At 48.6% G+C, this 18,610-nt stretch overlaps 8 non-coding genes across 8 annotated transcripts; all 8 read right to left on the bottom strand.

Annotated features, from left to right (window-relative positions):
• Nucleotides 1-1,621: 1,621 nt before the first annotated feature.
• On the bottom strand, nt 1,622-1,694 carry TRNAA-AGC (transfer RNA alanine (anticodon AGC)). Its single transcript has one exon. It is a non-coding gene; the product is annotated as a tRNA-Ala (tRNA).
• Nucleotides 1,695-2,582: 888 nt separating this feature from the next.
• On the bottom strand, nt 2,583-2,653 carry TRNAG-GCC (transfer RNA glycine (anticodon GCC)). The gene has a single exon. It is a non-coding gene; the product is annotated as a tRNA-Gly (tRNA).
• A 1,622-nt stretch (nt 2,654-4,275) lies between these two features.
• Nucleotides 4,276-4,348, bottom strand: TRNAA-AGC (transfer RNA alanine (anticodon AGC)). Its single transcript has one exon. It is a non-coding gene; the product is annotated as a tRNA-Ala (tRNA).
• An 888-nt stretch (nt 4,349-5,236) lies between these two features.
• Nucleotides 5,237-5,307, bottom strand: TRNAG-GCC (transfer RNA glycine (anticodon GCC)). Its single transcript has one exon. It is a non-coding gene; the product is annotated as a tRNA-Gly (tRNA).
• A 6,931-nt stretch (nt 5,308-12,238) lies between these two features.
• Nucleotides 12,239-12,311, bottom strand: TRNAA-AGC (transfer RNA alanine (anticodon AGC)). Its single transcript has one exon. It is a non-coding gene; the product is annotated as a tRNA-Ala (tRNA).
• An 888-nt stretch (nt 12,312-13,199) lies between these two features.
• On the bottom strand, nt 13,200-13,270 carry TRNAG-GCC (transfer RNA glycine (anticodon GCC)). The gene has a single exon. It is a non-coding gene; the product is annotated as a tRNA-Gly (tRNA).
• A 1,623-nt stretch (nt 13,271-14,893) lies between these two features.
• Nucleotides 14,894-14,966, bottom strand: TRNAA-AGC (transfer RNA alanine (anticodon AGC)). The gene has a single exon. It is a non-coding gene; the product is annotated as a tRNA-Ala (tRNA).
• Nucleotides 14,967-15,854: 888 nt separating this feature from the next.
• Nucleotides 15,855-15,925, bottom strand: TRNAG-GCC (transfer RNA glycine (anticodon GCC)). The gene has a single exon. It is a non-coding gene; the product is annotated as a tRNA-Gly (tRNA).
• Nucleotides 15,926-18,610: the final 2,685 nt, after the last annotated feature.

The following is an 18,610-nucleotide window of genomic DNA, read 5'->3' as shown; positions in this document are numbered from 1 at the left end:
CTTTGGCAGGAAACAGACGGCTTGCCTCGCCTGGCAGGTCTTAGAAAGTCCTGCTTCAGGCCTTGGTAGCCATCTCTGTGAATACATTCAGATGTGGGTCAAGTCCACCCAAAGACATGCTTTTCTTCAGCCGTACACACCACCACTGTGAAAATGTAGGACAGCCCATTGCATCTTTGAGGCTAGAAAGCCTTTCCATTGGAGAAGAAAAGCCAAGACTGGGCCAGAGCTTTTTCTAAGTACCTTTGACTTGGGGTTGACTTGTCTAACTCAATGGCACTGCCTAGTAATCTACCTTGCGACTTAGTCAGATGGAGCCACTCCCCATTCACATCCGTAGGAGATCTTTGGAGGGGCTCTACATTGGCCTCATGTGAGACTCTACAAAGTCAATAGGAGCTGCCTGAAACAGAGAGGAACAGATCTTTTCCCATCAAAGCCTTCTATAAGCAGAATGTGGAAAGTGGCCATCGAGCGCCAGGCCAGGTGGCCTCCTAGCCAAAGAATTTCCTGGAGTTTTTGTCCCATGGGACCGGTAGCATATTACATCCTCCTATTTTTGCTATTTCTTCCCACCTGGAGCAGAGTGGCGCAGCGGAAGCGTGCTGGGCCCATAACCCAGAGGTCGATGGATCGAAACCATCCTCTGCTAACTTGGCTTTTTCCTCTGGCAAGCTCTGTTTCTTTGCTTAGGCAAAGGGCTTTGTTTCACCCACAAAATGCTTTGATTAATCAGGGAGCGCACCGCAGACAGCCCGGCAACAAACCCAGCCCTCGATACACCAAGTCCCTCACACATGCTGTCTTTCAGGTGTTTGCTTTCACTTGCATAATGTGTCCATCATAAGACAAAACTCATACGATATGCCAACAGTCTGAACTGTGCAATTCATTTATATGTTCATAGATTTCTTAAGGGAGATTGTTGATAAATACTTCTGTCCCAAACAGAGGATCTTCTCCAACCCAGTCTGCATGAGGGCCACCATATTTCCTCTGACCGTTGACCTGTACAAGGTTAATATTACATCTTTCCATCCACTCCAGAAGGGAAGATTTATTGTCTTTATACAGAGTTGTAATCCAAGCCTCGCTCTCAGCGTTCATCATGTTGTTGTCCGTCATTGGAGAATGATCTGCTCTCTCCATGGGCCCTAATCAGTGGGCAGAAGGCTAGCCCCTAGTTCCCTCCAAAAGCCCTGTTCTGGTTGGGTCTGTCACACTTCTGTGTCAAGGAAGCGGGACCCGATTGTGGTGATAAAACCAGTGGAAAACTCTCAGCTTCTACATGGCACTTGCGCGTTTGGCACTAATGGACTATTGTCTCTTGGCCATGGAAGCCTGGCCGTGCTTTGGGTAATAGATTGCTTTGGTCCAACACTGCCTTGCGCCACTTCTGACAGGCAAAGCAAGCAATTTATGCTTTGTGTTAGTCCTTCTGTGTCAAGGTATTGGCTGATGCCACATCTGCCCGAGAGGGTCAACGCCATGGCACATGTTACGAGGATGACTCCTGCTTTGCGTTTTGACTAGAGAGGGGAGGCTTTTCCCACAGCGCTCAGTGCCGAGCCTGAAGAAAAAAAATGAAAAGCAGGTCTCACCCTTGAGGAAGGCTTTCCTTTGGAGGATGCGGGCATTGATCCCGCTACCTCTCGCATGCTAAGCGAGCGCTCTACCACTTGAGCTAATCCCCCTTGGCTCTGGAACTTTTGCGCGCTCTAGTTGATCACTGCTCTCTGATGTGCTACGCGGAATAAAGTCCACCATCTGTTTTGTGTAACTGTGTTTCATTCAGCACAGCACAATGCAGCATCCCACTACTATATACCACCTGCCAGCAATCAACTCCTTCACTGCCACCAACAGTTGCCTCTCTCACTGGCACTGTTGCCAGAGATGCAATCTTCAAGCGCAAAGGATTCAAGATCACCTTTTTACCCCGTACGCTGCCTATTGACATGACACATTAGGTCTAGATTCCACAGACTCAAAGCATAGATATATTTGCTCATTTTTTACTACTTGCAGCTTCACATTTAAATGCTGTATATGTCTAAGATCACCCAGTTAAAAACACTCAGAATGCAATGTGGAAACCAACCATCAGATGGCAGCAGAACACCTACCACGTTAGACAGCTATAACTCCAGGCACCTCTCCGTGTCAGCATTGATGGGTTAGGCTCTGTCCGCTAGACACCAAGACAGCCTCCATTTTCCCAATTTCAAAGGTTTTCACTCTTCCTCCTCAGAGTTCCCTTTTGTCTTTCCTGAGACCTTGGACAGCAGAATCCCTTGGGAAGAAGCTCCTTCTCCAGCCAGTAGTGGGGGTTGTGGTGTTATCCATGGAACCCTTGGCGGCAGAGTCACACCTCCAAGCATGTCCGTGGGCGATTAACAACCGTTTCCTTCGGTATGGCCCCATGGCTTTCCACGATGTCATTTGGAGGAGGTGGTTTCAAAAACATTCACACCGACTAGCAGGTTCTAGATAATATACATGAGCCTTGACAAGGTACTCGATCTCGGGGGCGTCAGGGAACTGAGCTACCTGTGGGACGATAAATACAAAGCCACCCTAGTTGCATTGGCCGGGAATCGAACCCGGGCCTCCCGCGTGGCAGGCAAGAATTCTACCACTGAACCACCAATGCTCTTTGGCAGGAAAGAGATGGCTTGCCTCACCTGGCAGGTCTTAGAAAGTCCTGCTTCAGGCCTTGGTAGCCATCTCTGTGAATACATTCAGATGTGGGTCAAGTCCACCCAAAGACATGCTTTTCTTCAGCCGTACACACCACCACTGTGAAAATGTAGGACAGCCCATTGCATCTTTGAGGCTAGAAAGCCTTTCCATTGGAGAAGAAAAGCCAAGACTGGGCCAGAGCTTTTTCTAAGTAACTTTGACTTGGGGTTGACTTGTCTAACTCAACGGCACTGCCTAGTAATCTACCTTGCGACTTAGTCAGATGGAGCCACTCCCCATTCACATCCGTAGGAGATCTTTGGAGGGGCTCTACATTGGCCTCATGTGAGACTCTACAAAGTCAATAGGAGCTGCCTGAAACAGAGAGGAACAGATCTTTTCCCATCAAAGCCTTCTATAAGCAGAATGTGGAAAGTGGCCGTCGAGCGCCAGGCCAGGTGGCCTCCCAGCCAAAGAATTTCCTGGAGTTTTTGTCCCATGGGACCGGTAGCATATTACATCCTCCTATTTTTGCTGTTTCTTCCCACCTGGAGCAGAGTGGCGCAGCGGAAGCGTGCTGGGCCCATAACCCAGAGGTCGATGGATCGAAACCATCCTCTGCTAACTTGGCTTTTTCCTCTGGCAAGCTCTGTTTCTTTGCTTAGGCAAAGGGCTTTGTTTCACCCACAAAATGCTTTGATTAATCAGGGAGCGCACCGCAGACAGCCCGGCAACAAACCCAGCCCTCGATACACCAAGTCCCTCACACATGCTGTCTTTCAGGTGTTTGCTTTCACTTGCATAATGTGTCCATCATAAGACAAAACTCATACGATATGCCAACAGTCTGAACTGTGCAATTCATTTATATGTTCATAGATTTCTTAAGGGAGATTGTTGATAAATACTTCTGTCCCAAACAAAGGATCTTCTCCAACCCAGTCTGCATGAGGGCCACCATATATTCTCTGACCGTTGACCTGTACAAGGTTAATATTACATCTTTCCATCCACTCCAGAAGGGAAGATTTATTGTCTTTATACAGAGTTGTAATCCAAGCCTCGCTCTCAGCGTTCATCATGTTGTTGTCCGTCATTGGAGAATGATCTGCTCTCTCCATGGGCCCTAATCAGTGGGCAGAAGGCTAGCCCCTAGTTCCCTCCAAAAGCCCTGTTCTGGTTGGGTCTGTCACACTTCTGTGTCAAGGAAGCGGGACCCGATTGTGGTGATAAAACCAGTGGAAAACTCTCAGCTTCTACATGGCACTTGCGCGTTTGGCACTAATGGACTATTGTCTCTTGGCCATGGAAGCCTGGCCGTGCTTTGGGTAATAGATTGCTTTGGTCCAACACTGCCTTGCGCCACTTCTGACAGGCAAAGCAAGCAATTTATGCTTTGTGTTAGTCCTTCTGTGTCAAGGTATTGGCTGATGCCACATCTGCCCGAGAGGGTCAACGCCATGGCACATGTTACGAGGATGACTCCTGCTTGGCGTTTTGACTAGAGAGGGGAGGCTTTTCCCACAGCGCTCAGTGCCGAGCCTGAAGAAAAAAAATGAAAAGCAGGTCTCACCCTTGAGGAAGGCTTTCCTTTGGAGGATGCGGGCATTGATCCCGCTACCTCTCGCATGCTAAGCGAGCGCTCTACCACTTGAGCTAATCCCCCTTGGCTCTGGTACTTTTGCGCGCTCTAGTTGATCACTGCTCTCTGATGTGCTACGCGGAATAAAGTCCACCATCTGTTTTGTGTAACTGTGTTTCATTCAGCACAGCACAATGCAGCATCCCACTACTATATACCACCTGCCAGCAATCAACTCCTTCACTGCCACCAACAGTTGCCTCTCTCACTGGCACTGTTGCCAGAGATGCAATCTTCAAGCGCAAAGGATTCAAGATCACCTTTTTACCCCGTACGCTGCCTATTGACATGACACATTAGGTCTAGATTCCACAGACTCAAAGCATAGATATATTTGCTCATTTTTTACTACTTGCAGCTTCACATTTAAATGCTGTATATGTCTAAGATCACCCAGTTAAAAACACTCAGAATGCAATGTGGAAACCAACCATCAGATGGCAGCAGAACACCTACCACGTTAGACAGCTATAACTCCAGGCACCTCTCCGTGTCAGCATTGATGGGTTAGGCTCTGTCCGCTAGACACCAAGACAGCCTCCATTTTCCCAATTTCAAAGGTTTTCACTCTTCCTCCTCAGAGTTCCCTTTTGTCTTTCCTGAGACCTTGGACAGCAGAATCCCTTGGGAAGAAGCTCCTTCTCCAGCCAGTAGTGAGGGTTGTGGTGTTATCCATGGAACCCTTGGCGGCAGAGTCACACCTCCAAGCATGTCCGTGGGCGATTAACAACCGTTTCCTTCGGTATGGCCCCATGGCTTTCCATGATGTCATTTGGAGGAGGTGGTTTCAAAAACATTCACACCGACTAGCAGGTTCTAGACAATATACATGAGCCTTGACAAGGTACTCGATCTCGGGGGCGTCAGGGAACTGAGCTACCTGTGGGACGATAAATACAAAGCCACCCTAGTTGCATTGGCCGGGAATCGAACCCGGGCCTCCCGCGTGGCAGGCGAGAATTCTACCACTGAACCACCAATGCTCTTTGGCAGGAAACAGACGGCTTGCCTCGCCTGGCAGGTCTTAGAAAGTCCTGCTTCAGGCCTTGGTAGCCATCTCTGTGAATACATTCAGATGTGGGTCAAGTCCACCCAAAGACATGCTTTTCTTCAGCCGTACACACCACCACTGTGAAAATGTAGGACAGCCCATTGCATCTTTGAGGCTAGAAAGCCTTTCCATTGGAGAAGAAAAGCCAAGACTGGGCCAGAGCTTTTTCTAAGTACCTTTGACTTGGGGTTGACTTGTCTAACTCAACGGCACTGCCTAGTAATCTACCTTGCGACTTAGTCAGATGGAGCCACTCCCCATTCACATCCGTAGGAGATCTTTGGAGGGGCTCTACATTGGCCTCATGTGAGACTCTACAAAGTCAATAGGAGCTGCCTGAAACAGAGAGGAACAGATCTTTTCCCATCAAAGCCTTCTATAAGCAGAATGTGGAAAGTGGCCGTCGAGCGCCAGGCCAGGTGGCCTCCCAGCCAAAGAATTTCCTGGAGTTTTTGTCCCATGGGACCGGTAGCATATTACATCCTCCTATTTTTGCTGTTTCTTCCCACCTGGAGCAGAGTGGCGCAGCGGAAGCGTGCTGGGCCCATAACCCAGAGGTCGATGGATCGAAACCATCCTCTGCTAACTTGGCTTTTTCCTCTGGCAAGCTCTGTTTCTTTGCTTAGGCAAAGGGCTTTGTTTCACCCACAAAATGCTTTGATTAATCAGGGAGCGCACCGCAGACAGCCCGGCAACAAACCCAGCCCTCGATACACCAAGTCCCTCACACATGCTGTCTTTCAGGTGTTTGCTTTCACTTGCATAATGTGTCCATCATAAGACAAAACTCATACGATATGCCAACAGTCTGAACTGTGCAATTCATTTATATGTTCATAGATTTCTTAAGGGAGATTGTTGATAAATACTTCTGTCCCAAACAGAGGATCTTCTCCAACCCAGTCTGCATGAGGGCCACCATATTTCCTCTGACCGTTGACCTGTACAAGGTTAATATTACATCTTTCCATCCACTCCAGAAGGGAAGATTTATTGTCTTTATACAGAGTTATAATCCAAGCCTCGCTCTCAGCGTTCATCATGTTGTTGTCCGTCATTGGAGAATGATCTGCTCTCTCCATGGGCCCTAATCAGTGGGCAGAAGGCTAGCCCCTAGTTCCCTCCAAAAGCCCTGTTCTGGTTGGGTCTGTCACACTTCTGTGTCAAGGAAGCGGGACCCGATTGTGGTGATAAAACCAGTGGAAAACTCTCAGCTTCTACATGGCACTTGCGCGTTTGGCACTAATGGACTATTGTCTCTTGGCCATGGAAGCCTGGCCGTGCTTTGGGTAATAGATTGCTTTGGTCCAACACTGCCTTGCGCCACTTCTGACAGGCAAAGCAAGCAATTTATGCTTTGTGTTAGTCCTTCTGTGTCAAGGTATTGGCTGATGCCACATCTGCCCGAGAGGGTCAACGCCATGGCACATGTTACGAGGATGACTCCTGCTTTGCGTTTTGACTAGAGAGGGGAGGCTTTTCCCACAGCGCTCAGTGCCGAGCCTGAAGAAAAAAAATGAAAAGCAGGTCTCACCCTTGAGGAAGGCTTTCCCTTTGGAGGATGCGGGCATTGATCCCGCTACCTCTTGCATGCTAAGCGAGCGCTCTACCACTTGAGCTAATCCCCCTTGGCTCTGGTAATTTTGCGCGCTCTTGTTGATCACTGCTCTCTGATGTGCTACGCGGAATAAAGTCCACCATCTGCTTTGTGTAACTGTGTTTCATTCAGCACAGCACAATGCAGCATCCCACTACTATATACCACCTGCCAGCAATCAACTCCTTCACTGCCACCAACAGTTGCCTCTCTCACTGGCACTGTTGCCAGAGATGCAATCTTCAAGCGCAAAGGATTCAAGATCACCTTTTTACCCCGTACGCTGCCTATTGACATGACACATTAGGTCTAGATTCCACAGACTCAAAGCATAGATATATTTGCTCATTTTTTACTACTTGCAGCTTCACATTTAAATGCTGTATATGTCTAAGATCACCCAGTTAAAAACACCCAGAATGCAATGTGGAAACCAACCATCAGATGGCAGCAGAACACCTACCACGTTAGACAGCTATAACTCCAGGCACCTCTCCGTGTCAGCATTGATGGGTTAGGCTCTGTCCGCTAGACACCAAGACAGCCTCCATTTTCCCAATTTCAAAGGTTTTCACTCTTCCTCCTCAGAGTTCCCTTTTGTCTTTCCTGAGACCTTGGACAGCAGAATCCCTTGGGAAGAAGCTCCTTCTCCAGCCAGTAGTGAGGGTTGTGGTGTTATCCATGGAACCCTTGGCGGCAGAGTCACACCTCCAAGCATGTCCGTGGGCGATTAACAACCGTTTCCTTCGGTATGGCCCCATGGCTTTCCATGATGTCATTTGGAGGAGGTGGTTTCAAAAACATTCACACCGACTAGCAGGTTCTAGATAATATACATGAGCCTTGACAAGGTACTCGATCTCGGGGGCGTCAGGGAACTGAGCTACCTGTGGGACAATAAATACAAAGCCACCCTAGTTGCATTGGCCGGGAATCGAACCCGGGCCTCCCGTGTGGCAGGCGAGAATTCTACCACTGAACCACCAATGCTCTTTGGCAGGAAACAGATGGCTTGCCTCACCTGGCAGGTCTTAGAAAGTCCTGCTTCAGGCCTTGGTAGCCATCTCTGTGAATACATTCAGATGTGGGTCAAGTCCACCCAAAGACATGCTTTTCTTCAGCCGTACACACCACCACTGTGAAAATGTAGGACAGCCCATTGCATCTTTGAGGCTAGAAAGCCTTTCCATTGGAGAAGAAAAGCCAAGACTGGGCCAGAGCTTTTTCTAAGTACCTTTGACTTGGGGTTGACTTGTCTAACTCAACGGCACTGCCTAGTAATCTACCTTGCGACTTAGTCAGATGGAGCCACTCCCCATTCACATCCGTAGGAGATCTTTGGAGGGGCTCTACATTGGCCTCATGTGAGACTCTACAAAGTCAATAGGAGCTGCCTGAAACAGAGAGGAACAGATCTTTTCCCATCAAAGCCTTCTATAAGCAGAATGTGGAAAGTGGCCGTCGAGCGCCAGGCCAGGTGGCCTCCCAGCCAAAGAATTTCCTGGAGTTTTTGTCCCATGGGACCGGTAGCATATTACATCCTCCTATTTTTGCTGTTTCTTCCCACCTGGAGCAAAGTGGCGCAGCGGAAGCATGCTGGGCCCATAACCCAGAGGTCGATGGATCGAAACCATCCTCTGCTAACTTGGCTTTTTCCTCTGGCAAGCTCTGTTTCTTTGCTTAGGCAAAGGGCTTTGTTTCACCCACAAAATGCTTTGATTAATCAGGGAGCGCACCGCAGACAGCCCGGCAACAAACCCAGCCCTCGATACACCAAGTCCCTCACACATGCTGTCTTTCAGGTGTTTGCTTTCACTTGCATAATGTGTCCATCATAAGACAAAACTCATACGATATGCCAACAGTCTGAACTGTGCAATTCATTTATATGTTCATAGATTTCTTAAGGGAGATTGTTGATAAATACTTCTGTCCCAAACAGAGGATCTTCTCCAACCCAGTCTGCATGAGGGCCACCATATTTCCTCTGACCGTTGACCTGTACACGGTTAATATTACATCTTTCCATCCACTCCAGAAGGGAAGATTTATTGTCTTTATACAGAGTTGTAATCCAAGCCTCGCTCTCAGCGTTCATCATGTTGTTGTCCGTCATTGGAGAATGATCTGCTCTCTCCATGGGCCCTAATCAGTGGGCAGAAGGCTAGCCCCTAGTTCCCTCCAAAAGCCCTGTTCTGGTTGGGTCTGTCACACTTCTGTGTCAAGGAAGCGGGACCCGATTGTGGTGATAAAACCAGTGGAAAACTCTCAGCTTCTACATGGCACTTGCGCGTTTGGCACTAATGGACTATTGTCTCTTGGCCATGGAAGCCTGGCCGTGCTTTGGGTAATAGATTGCTTTGGTCCAACACTGCCTTGCACCACTTCTGACAGGCAAAGCAAGCAATTTATGCTTTGTGTTAGTCCTTCTGTGTCAAGGTATTGGCTGATGCCACATCTGCTCGAGAGGGTCAACGCCATGGCACATGTTACGAGGATGACTCCTGCTTGGCGTTTTGACTAGAGAGGGGAGGCTTTTCCCACAGCGCTCAGTGCCGAGCCTGAAGAAAAAAAATGAAAAGCAGGTCTCACCCTTGAGGAAGGCTTTCCTTTGGAGGATGCGGGCATTGATCCAGCTACCTCTTGCATGCTAAGTGAGCGCTCTACCGCTTGAGCTAATCCCCCTTGGCTCTTGTACTTTTGCGCGCTCTAGTTGATCACTGCTCTCTGATGTGCTACGCGGAATAAAGTCCACCATCTGTTTTGTGTAACTGTGTTTCATTCAGCACAGCACAATGCAGCATCCCACTACTATATACCACCTGCCAGCAATCAACTCCTTCACTGCCACCAACAGTTGCCTCTCTCACTGGCACTGTTGCCAGAGATGCAATCTTCAAGCGCAAAGGATTCAAGATCACCTTTTTACCCCGTACGCTGCCTATTGACATGACACATTAGGTCTAGATTCCACAGACTCAAAGCATAGATATATTTGCTCATTTTTTACTACTTGCAGCTTCACATTTAAATGCTGTATATGTCTAAGATCACCCAGTTAAAAACACCCAGAATGCAATGTGGAAACCAACCATCAGATGGCAGCAGAACACCTACCACGTTAGACAGCTATAACTCCAGGCACCTCTCCGTGTCAGCATTGATGGGTTAGGCTCTGTCCGCTAGACACCAAGACAGCCTCCATTTTCCCAATTTCAAAGGTTTTCACTCTTCCTCCTCAGAGTTCCCTTTTGTCTTTCCTGAGACCTTGGACAGCAGAATCCCTTGGGAAGAAGCTCCTTCTCCAGCCAGTAGTGAGGGTTGTGGTGTTATCCATGGAACCCTTGGCGGCAGAGTCACACCTCCAAGCATGTCCGTGGGCGATTAACAACCGTTTCCTTCGGTATGGCCCCATGGCTTTCCATGATGTCATTTGGAGGAGGTGGTTTCAAAAACATTCACACCGACTAGCAGGTTCTAGATAATATACATGAGCCTTGACAAGGTACTCGATCTCGGGGGCGTCAGGGAACTGAGCTACCTGTGGGACAATAAATACAAAGCCACCCTAGTTGCATTGGCCGGGAATCGAACCCGGGCCTCCCGTGTGGCAGGCGAGAATTCTACCACTGAACCACCAATGCTCTTTGGCAGGAAACAGATGGCTTGCCTCACCTGGCAGGTCTTAGAAAGTCCTGCTTCAGGCCTTGGTAGCCATCTCTGTGAATACATTCAGATGTGGGTCAAGTCCACCCAAAGACATGCTTTTCTTCAGCCGTACACACCACCACTGTGAAAATGTAGGACAGCCCATTGCATCTTTGAGGCTAGAAAGCCTTTCCATTGGAGAAGAAAAGCCAAGACTGGGCCAGAGCTTTTTCTAAGTACCTTTGACTTGGGGTTGACTTGTCTAACTCAACGGCACTGCCTAGTAATCTACCTTGCGACTTAGTCAGATGGAGCCACTCCCCATTCACATCCGTAGGAGATCTTTGGAGGGGCTCTACATTGGCCTCATGTGAGACTCTACAAAGTCAATAGGAGCTGCCTGAAACAGAGAGGAACAGATCTTTTCCCATCAAAGCCTTCTATAAGCAGAATGTGGAAAGTGGCCGTCGAGCGCCAGGCCAGGTGGCCTCCCAGCCAAAGAATTTCCTGGAGTTTTTGTCCCATGGGACCGGTAGCATATTACATCCTCCTATTTTTGCTGTTTCTTCCCACCTGGAGCAAAGTGGCGCAGCGGAAGCATGCTGGGCCCATAACCCAGAGGTCGATGGATCGAAACCATCCTCTGCTAACTTGGCTTTTTCCTCTGGCAAGCTCTGTTTCTTTGCTTAGGCAAAGGGCTTTGTTTCACCCACAAAATGCTTTGATTAATCAGGGAGCGCACCGCAGACAGCCCGGCAACAAACCCAGCCCTCGATACACCAAGTCCCTCACACATGCTGTCTTTCAGGTGTTTGCTTTCACTTGCATAATGTGTCCATCATAAGACAAAACTCATACGATATGCCAACAGTCTGAACTGTGCAATTCATTTATATGTTCATAGATTTCTTAAGGGAGATTGTTGATAAATACTTCTGTCCCAAACAGAGGATCTTCTCCAACCCAGTCTGCATGAGGGCCACCATATTTCCTCTGACCGTTGACCTGTACACGGTTAATATTACATCTTTCCATCCACTCCAGAAGGGAAGATTTATTGTCTTTATACAGAGTTGTAATCCAAGCCTCGCTCTCAGCGTTCATCATGTTGTTGTCCGTCATTGGAGAATGATCTGCTCTCTCCATGGGCCCTAATCAGTGGGCAGAAGGCTAGCCCCTAGTTCCCTCCAAAAGCCCTGTTCTGGTTGGGTCTGTCACACTTCTGTGTCAAGGAAGCGGGACCCGATTGTGGTGATAAAACCAGTGGAAAACTCTCAGCTTCTACATGGCACTTGCGCGTTTGGCACTAATGGACTATTGTCTCTTGGCCATGGAAGCCTGGCCGTGCTTTGGGTAATAGATTGCTTTGGTCCAACACTGCCTTGCGCCACTTCTGACAGGCAAAGCAAGCAATTTATGCTTTGTGTTAGTCCTTCTGTGTCAAGGTATTGGCTGATGCCACATCTGCCCGAGAGGGTCAACGCCATGGCACATGTTACGAGGATGACTCCTGCTTGGCGTTTTGACTAGAGAGGGGAGGCTTTTCCCACAGCGCTCAGTGCCGAGCCTGAAGAAAAAAAATGAAAAGCAGGTCTCACCCTTGAGGAAGGCTTTCCTTTGGAGGATGCGGGCATTGATCCCGCTACCTCTCGCATGCTAAGCGAGCGCTCTACCACTTGAGCTAATCCCCCTTGGCTCTGGTACTTTTGCGCGCTCTAGTTGATCACTGCTCTCTGATGTGCTACGCGGAATAAAGTCCACCATCTGTTTTGTGTAACTGTGTTTCATTCAGCACAGCACAATGCAGCATCCCACTACTATATACCACCTGCCAGCAATCAACTCCTTCACTGCCACCAACAGTTGCCTCTCTCACTGGCACTGTTGCCAGAGATGCAATCTTCAAGCGCAAAGGATTCAAGATCACCTTTTTACCCCGTACGCTGCCTATTGACATGACACATTAGGTCTAGATTCCACAGACTCAAAGCATAGATATATTTGCTCATTTTTTACTACTTGCAGCTTCACATTTAAATGCTGTATATGTCTAAGATCACCCAGTTAAAAACACTCAGAATGCAATGTGGAAACCAACCATCAGATGGCAGCAGAACACCTACCACGTTAGACAGCTATAACTCCAGGCACCTCTCCGTGTCAGCATTGATGGGTTAGCCTCTGTCCGCTAGACACCAAGACAGCCTCCATTTTCCCAATTTCAAAGGTTTTCACTCTTCCTCCTCAGAGTTCCCTTTTGTCTTTCCTGAGACCTTGGATAGCAGAATCCCTTGGGAAGAAGCTCCTTCTCCAGCCAGTAGTGAGGGTTGTGGTGTTATCCATGGAACCCTTGGCGGCAGAGTCACACCTCCAAGCATGTCCGTGGGCGATTAACAACCGTTTCCTTCGGTATGGCCCCATGGCTTTCCATGATGTCATTTGGAGGAGGTGGTTTCAAAAACATTCACACCGACTAGCAGGTTCTAGACAATATACATGAGCCTTGACAAGGTACTCGATCTCGGGGGCGTCAGGGAACTGAGCTACCTGTGGGACGATAAATACAAAGCCACCCTAGTTGCATTGGCCGGGAATCGAACCCGGGCCTCCCGCGTGGCAGGCGAGAATTCTACCACTGAACCACCAATGCTCTTTGGCAGGAAACAGACGGCTTGCCTCGCCTGGCAGGTCTTAGAAAGTCCTGCTTCAGGCCTTGGTAGCCATCTCTGTGAATACATTCAGATGTGGGTCAAGTCCACCCAAAGACATGCTTTTCTTCAGCCGTACACACCACCACTGTGAAAATGTAGGACAGCCCATTGCATCTTTGAGGCTAGAAAGCCTTTCCATTGGAGAAGAAAAGCCAAGACTGGGCCAGAGCTTTTTCTAAGTACCTTTGACTTGGGGTTGACTTGTCTAACTCAACGGCACTGCCTAGTAATCTACCTTGCGACTTAGTCAGATGGAGCCACTCCCCATTCACATCCGTAGGAGATCTTTGGAGGGGCTCTACATTGGCCTCATGTGAGACTCTACAAAGTCAATAGGAGCTGCCTGAAACAGAGAGGAACAGATCTTTTCCCATCAAAGCCTTCTATAAGCAGAATGTGGAAAGTGGCCGTCGAGCGCCAGGCCAGGTGGCCTCCCAGCCAAAGAATTTCCTGGAGTTTTTGTCCCATGGGACCGGTAGCATATTACATCCTCCTATTTTTGCTGTTTCTTCCCACCTGGAGCAGAGTGGCGCAGCGGAAGCGTGCTGGGCCCATAACCCAGAGGTCGATGGATCGAAACCATCCTCTGCTAACTTGGCTTTTTCCTCTGGCAAGCTCTGTTTCTTTGCTTAGGCAAAGGGCTTTGTTTCACCCACAAAATGCTTTGATTAATCAGGGAGCGCACCGCAGACAGCCCGGCAACAAACCCAGCCCTCGATACACCAAGTCCCTCACACATGCTGTCTTTCAGGTGTTTGCTTTCACTTGCATAATGTGTCCATCATAAGACAAAACTCATACGATATGCCAACAGTCTGAACTGTGCAATTCATTTATATGTTCATAGATTTCTTAAGGGAGATTGTTGATAAATACTTCTGTCCCAAACAGAGGATCTTCTCCAACCCAGTCTGCATGAGGGCCACCATATTTCCTCTGACCGTTGACCTGTACAAGGTTAATATTACATCTTTCCATCCACTCCAGAAGGGAAGATTTATTGTCTTTATACAGAGTTATAATCCAAGCCTCGCTCTCAGCGTTCATCATGTTGTTGTCCGTCATTGGAGAATGATCTGCTCTCTCCATGGGCCCTAATCAGTGGGCAGAAGGCTAGCCCCTAGTTCCCTCCAAAAGCCCTGTTCTGGTTGGGTCTGTCACACTTCTGTGTCAAGGAAGCGGGACCCGATTGTGGTGATAAAACCAGTGGAAAACTCTCAGCTTCTACATGGCACTTGCGCGTTTGGCACTAATGGACTATTGTCTCTTGGCCATGGAAGCCTGGCCGTGCTTTGGGTAATAGATTGCTTTGGTCCAACACTGCCTTGCGCCACTTCTGACAGGCAAAGCAAGCAATTTATGCTTTGTGTTAGTCCTTCTGTGTCAAGGTATTGGCTGATGCCACATCTGCCCGAGAGGGTCAACGCCATGGCACATGTTACGAGGATGACTCCTGCTTTGCGTTTTGACTAGAGAGGGGAGGCTTTTCCCACAGCGCTCAGTGCCGAGCCTGAAGAAAAAAAATGAAAAGCAGGTCTCACCCTTGAGGAAGGCTTTCCCTTTGGAGGATGCGGGCATTGATCCCGCTACCTCTCGCATGCTAAGCGAGCGCTCTACCACTTGAGCTAATCCCCCTTGGCTCTGGTAATTTTGCGCGCTCTTGTTGATCACTGCTCTCTGATGTGCTACGCGGAATAAAGTCCACCATCTGCTTTGTGTAACTGTGTTTCATTCAGCACAGCACAATGCAGCATCCCACTACTATATACCACCTGCCAGCAATCAACTCCTTCACTGCCACCAACAGTTGCCTCTCTCACTGGCACTGTTGCCAGAGATGCAATCTTCAAGCGCAAAGGATTCAAGATCACCTTTTTACCCCGTACGCTGCCTATTGACATGACACATTAGGTCTAGATTCCACAGACTCAAAGCATAGATATATTTGCTCATTTTTTACTACTTGCAGCTTCACATTTAAATGCTGTATATGTCTAAGATCACCCAGTTAAAAACACCCAGAATGCAATGTGGAAACCAACCATCAGATGGCAGCAGAACACCTACCACGTTAGACAGCTATAACTCCAGGCACCTCTCCGTGTCAGCATTGATGGGTTAGGCTCTGTCCGCTAGACACCAAGACAGCCTCCATTTTCCCAATTTCAAAGGTTTTCACTCTTCCTCCTCAGAGTTCCCTTTTGTCTTTCCTGAGACCTTGGACAGCAGAATCCCTTGGGAAGAAGCTCCTTCTCCAGCCAGTAGTGAGGGTTGTGGTGTTATCCATGGAACCCTTGGCGGCAGAGTCACACCTCCAAGCATGTCCGTGGGCGATTAACAACCGTTTCCTTCGGTATGGCCCCATGGCTTTCCATGATGTCATTTGGAGGAGGTGGTTTCAAAAACATTCACACCGACTAGCAGGTTCTAGATAATATACATGAGCCTTGACAAGGTACTCGATCTCGGGGGCGTCAGGGAACTGAGCTACCTGTGGGACAATAAATACAAAGCCACCCTAGTTGCATTGGCCGGGAATCGAACCCGGGCCTCCCGCGTGGCAGGCGAGAATTCTACCACTGAACCACCAATGCTCTTTGGCAGGAAACAGATGGCTTGCCTCACCTGGCAGGTCTTAGAAAGTCCTGCTTCAGGCCTTGGTAGCCATCTCTGTGAATACATTCAGATGTGGGTCAAGTCCACCCAAAGACATGCTTTTCTTCAGCCGTACACACCACCACTGTGAAAATGTAGGACAGCCCATTGCATCTTTGAGGCTAGAAAGCCTTTCCATTGGAGAAGAAAAGCCAAGACTGGGCCAGAGCTTTTTCTAAGTACCTTTGACTTGGGGTTGACTTGTCTAACTCAACGGCACTGCCTAGTAATCTACCTTGCGACTTAGTCAGATGGAGCCACTCCCCATTCACATCCGTAGGAGATCTTTGGAGGGGCTCTACATTGGCCTCATGTGAGACTCTACAAAGTCAATAGGAGCTGCCTGAAACAGAGAGGAACAGATCTTTTCCCATCAAAGCCTTCTATAAGCAGAATGTGGAAAGTGGCCGTCGAGCGCCAGGCCAGGAGGCCTCCCAGCCAAAGAATTTCCTGGAGTTTTTGTCCCATGGGACCGGTAGCATATTACATCCTCCTATTTTTGCTGTTTCTTCCCACCTGGAGCAGAGTGGCGCAGCGGAAGCGTGCTGGGCCCATAACCCAGAGGTCGATGGATCGAAACCATCCTCTGCTAACTTGGCTTTTTCCTCTGGCAAGCTCTGTTTCTTTGCTTAGGCAAAGGGCTTTGTTTCACCCACAAAATGCTTTGATTAATCAGGGAGCGACAGCCCGGCAACAAACCCAGCCCTCGATACACCAAGTCCCTCACACATGCTGTCTTTCAGGTGTTTGCTTTCACTTGCATAATGTGTCCATCATAAGACAAAACTCATACGATATGCCAACAGTCTGAACTGTGCAATTCATTTATATGTTCATAGATTTCTTAAGGGAGATTGTTGATAAATACTTCTGTCCCAAACAGAGGATCTTCTCCAACCCAGTCTGCATGAGGGCCACCATATTTCCTCTGACCGTTGACCTGTACAAGGTTAATATTACATCTTTCCATCCACTCCAGAAGGGAAGATTTATTGTCTTTATACAGAGTTGTAATCCAAGCCTCGCTCTCAGCGTTCATCATGTTGTTGTCCGTCATTGGAGAATGATCTGATCTCTCCATGGGCCCTAATCAGTGGGCAGAAGGCTAGCCCCTAGTTCCCTCCAAAAGCCCTGTTCTGGTTGGGTCTGTCACACTTCTGTGTCAAGGAAGCGGGACCCGATTGTGGTGATAAAACCAGTGGAAAACTCTCAGCTTCTATATGGCACTTGCGCGTTTGGCACTAATTGACTATTGTCTCTTGGCCATGGAAGCCTGGCCGTGCTTTGGGTAATAGATTGCTTTGGTCCAACACTGCCTTGCGCCACTTCTGACAGGCAAAGCAAGCAATTTATGCTTTGTGTTAGTCCTTCTGTGTCAAGGTATTGGCTGATGCCACATCTGCCCGAGCGGGTCAACGCCATGGCACATGTTACGAGGATGACTCCTGCTTGGCGTTTTGACTAGAGAGGGGAGGCTTTTCCCACAGCGCTCAGTGCCGAGCCTGAAGAAAAAAAATGAAAAGCAGGTCTCACCCTTGAGGAAGGCTTTCCTTTGGAGGATGCGGGCATTGATCCCGCTACCTCTGGAAATGCTAAGCGAGTGCTCTACCACTTGAGCTAAACCCCCTTGGCTCTGGTACTTTTGCGCGCTCTAGTTGATCACTGCTCTCTGATGTGCTACGCGGAATAAAGTCCACCATCTGTTTTGTGTAACTGTGTTTCATTCAGCACAGCACAATGCAGCATCCCACTACTATATACCACCTGCCAGCAATCAACTCCTTCACTGCCACCAACAGTTGCCTCTCTCACTGGCACTGTTGCCAGAGATGCAATCTTCAAGCGCAAAGGATTCAAGATCACCTTTTTACCCCGTACGCTGCCTATTGACATGACACATTAGGTCTAGATTCCACAGACTCAAAGCATAGATATATTTGCTCATTTTTTACTACTTGCAGCTTCACATTTAAATGCTGTAGATGTCTAAGATCACCCAGTTAAAAACACCCAGAATGCAATGTGGAAACCAACCATCAGATGGCAGCAGAACACCTACCACGTTAGACAGCTATAACTGCAGGCACCTCTCCGTGTCAGCATTGATGGGTTAGGCTCTGTCCGCTAGACACCAAGACAGCCTCCATTTTCCCAATTTCAAAGGTTTTCACTCTTCCTCCTCAGAGTTCCCTTTTGTCTTTCCTGAGACCTTGGACAGCAGAATCCCTTGGGAAGAAGCTCCTTCTCCAGCCAGTAGTGAGGGTTGTGGTGTTATCCATGGAACCCTTGGCGGCAGAGTCACACCTCCAAGCATGTCCGTGGGCGATTAACAACCGTTTCCTTCGGTATGGCCCCATGGCTTTCCATGATGTCATTTGGAGGAGGTGGTTTCAAAAACATTCACACCGACTAGCAGGTTCTAGACAATATACATGAGTATACATGAGCTAGGAAAAAGGGCTCAGAGCCAGATAGCTGGAAGAGGCCTGGAAGAGGCAAAAGGCCGTAGCCCGGCTAGCTCAGTCGGTAGAGCATGAGACTCTTAATCTCAGGGTCGTGGGTTCAAGCCCCTCGTTGGGCGTGCAACACTGCCTCTTTTTGGCCCAGTGAAAGGCCTTTGCAAA

Source organism: Staurois parvus, unplaced genomic scaffold (genome assembly GCF_062004578.1).
Source record: "Staurois parvus isolate SC_StPar_1 unplaced genomic scaffold, SC_StPar_1.0 ptg000860l, whole genome shotgun sequence".
Taxonomy (NCBI): Eukaryota; Metazoa; Chordata; class Amphibia; order Anura; family Ranidae; genus Staurois; species Staurois parvus.
This window is presented reverse-complemented; position numbering and strand designations above follow the sequence as displayed.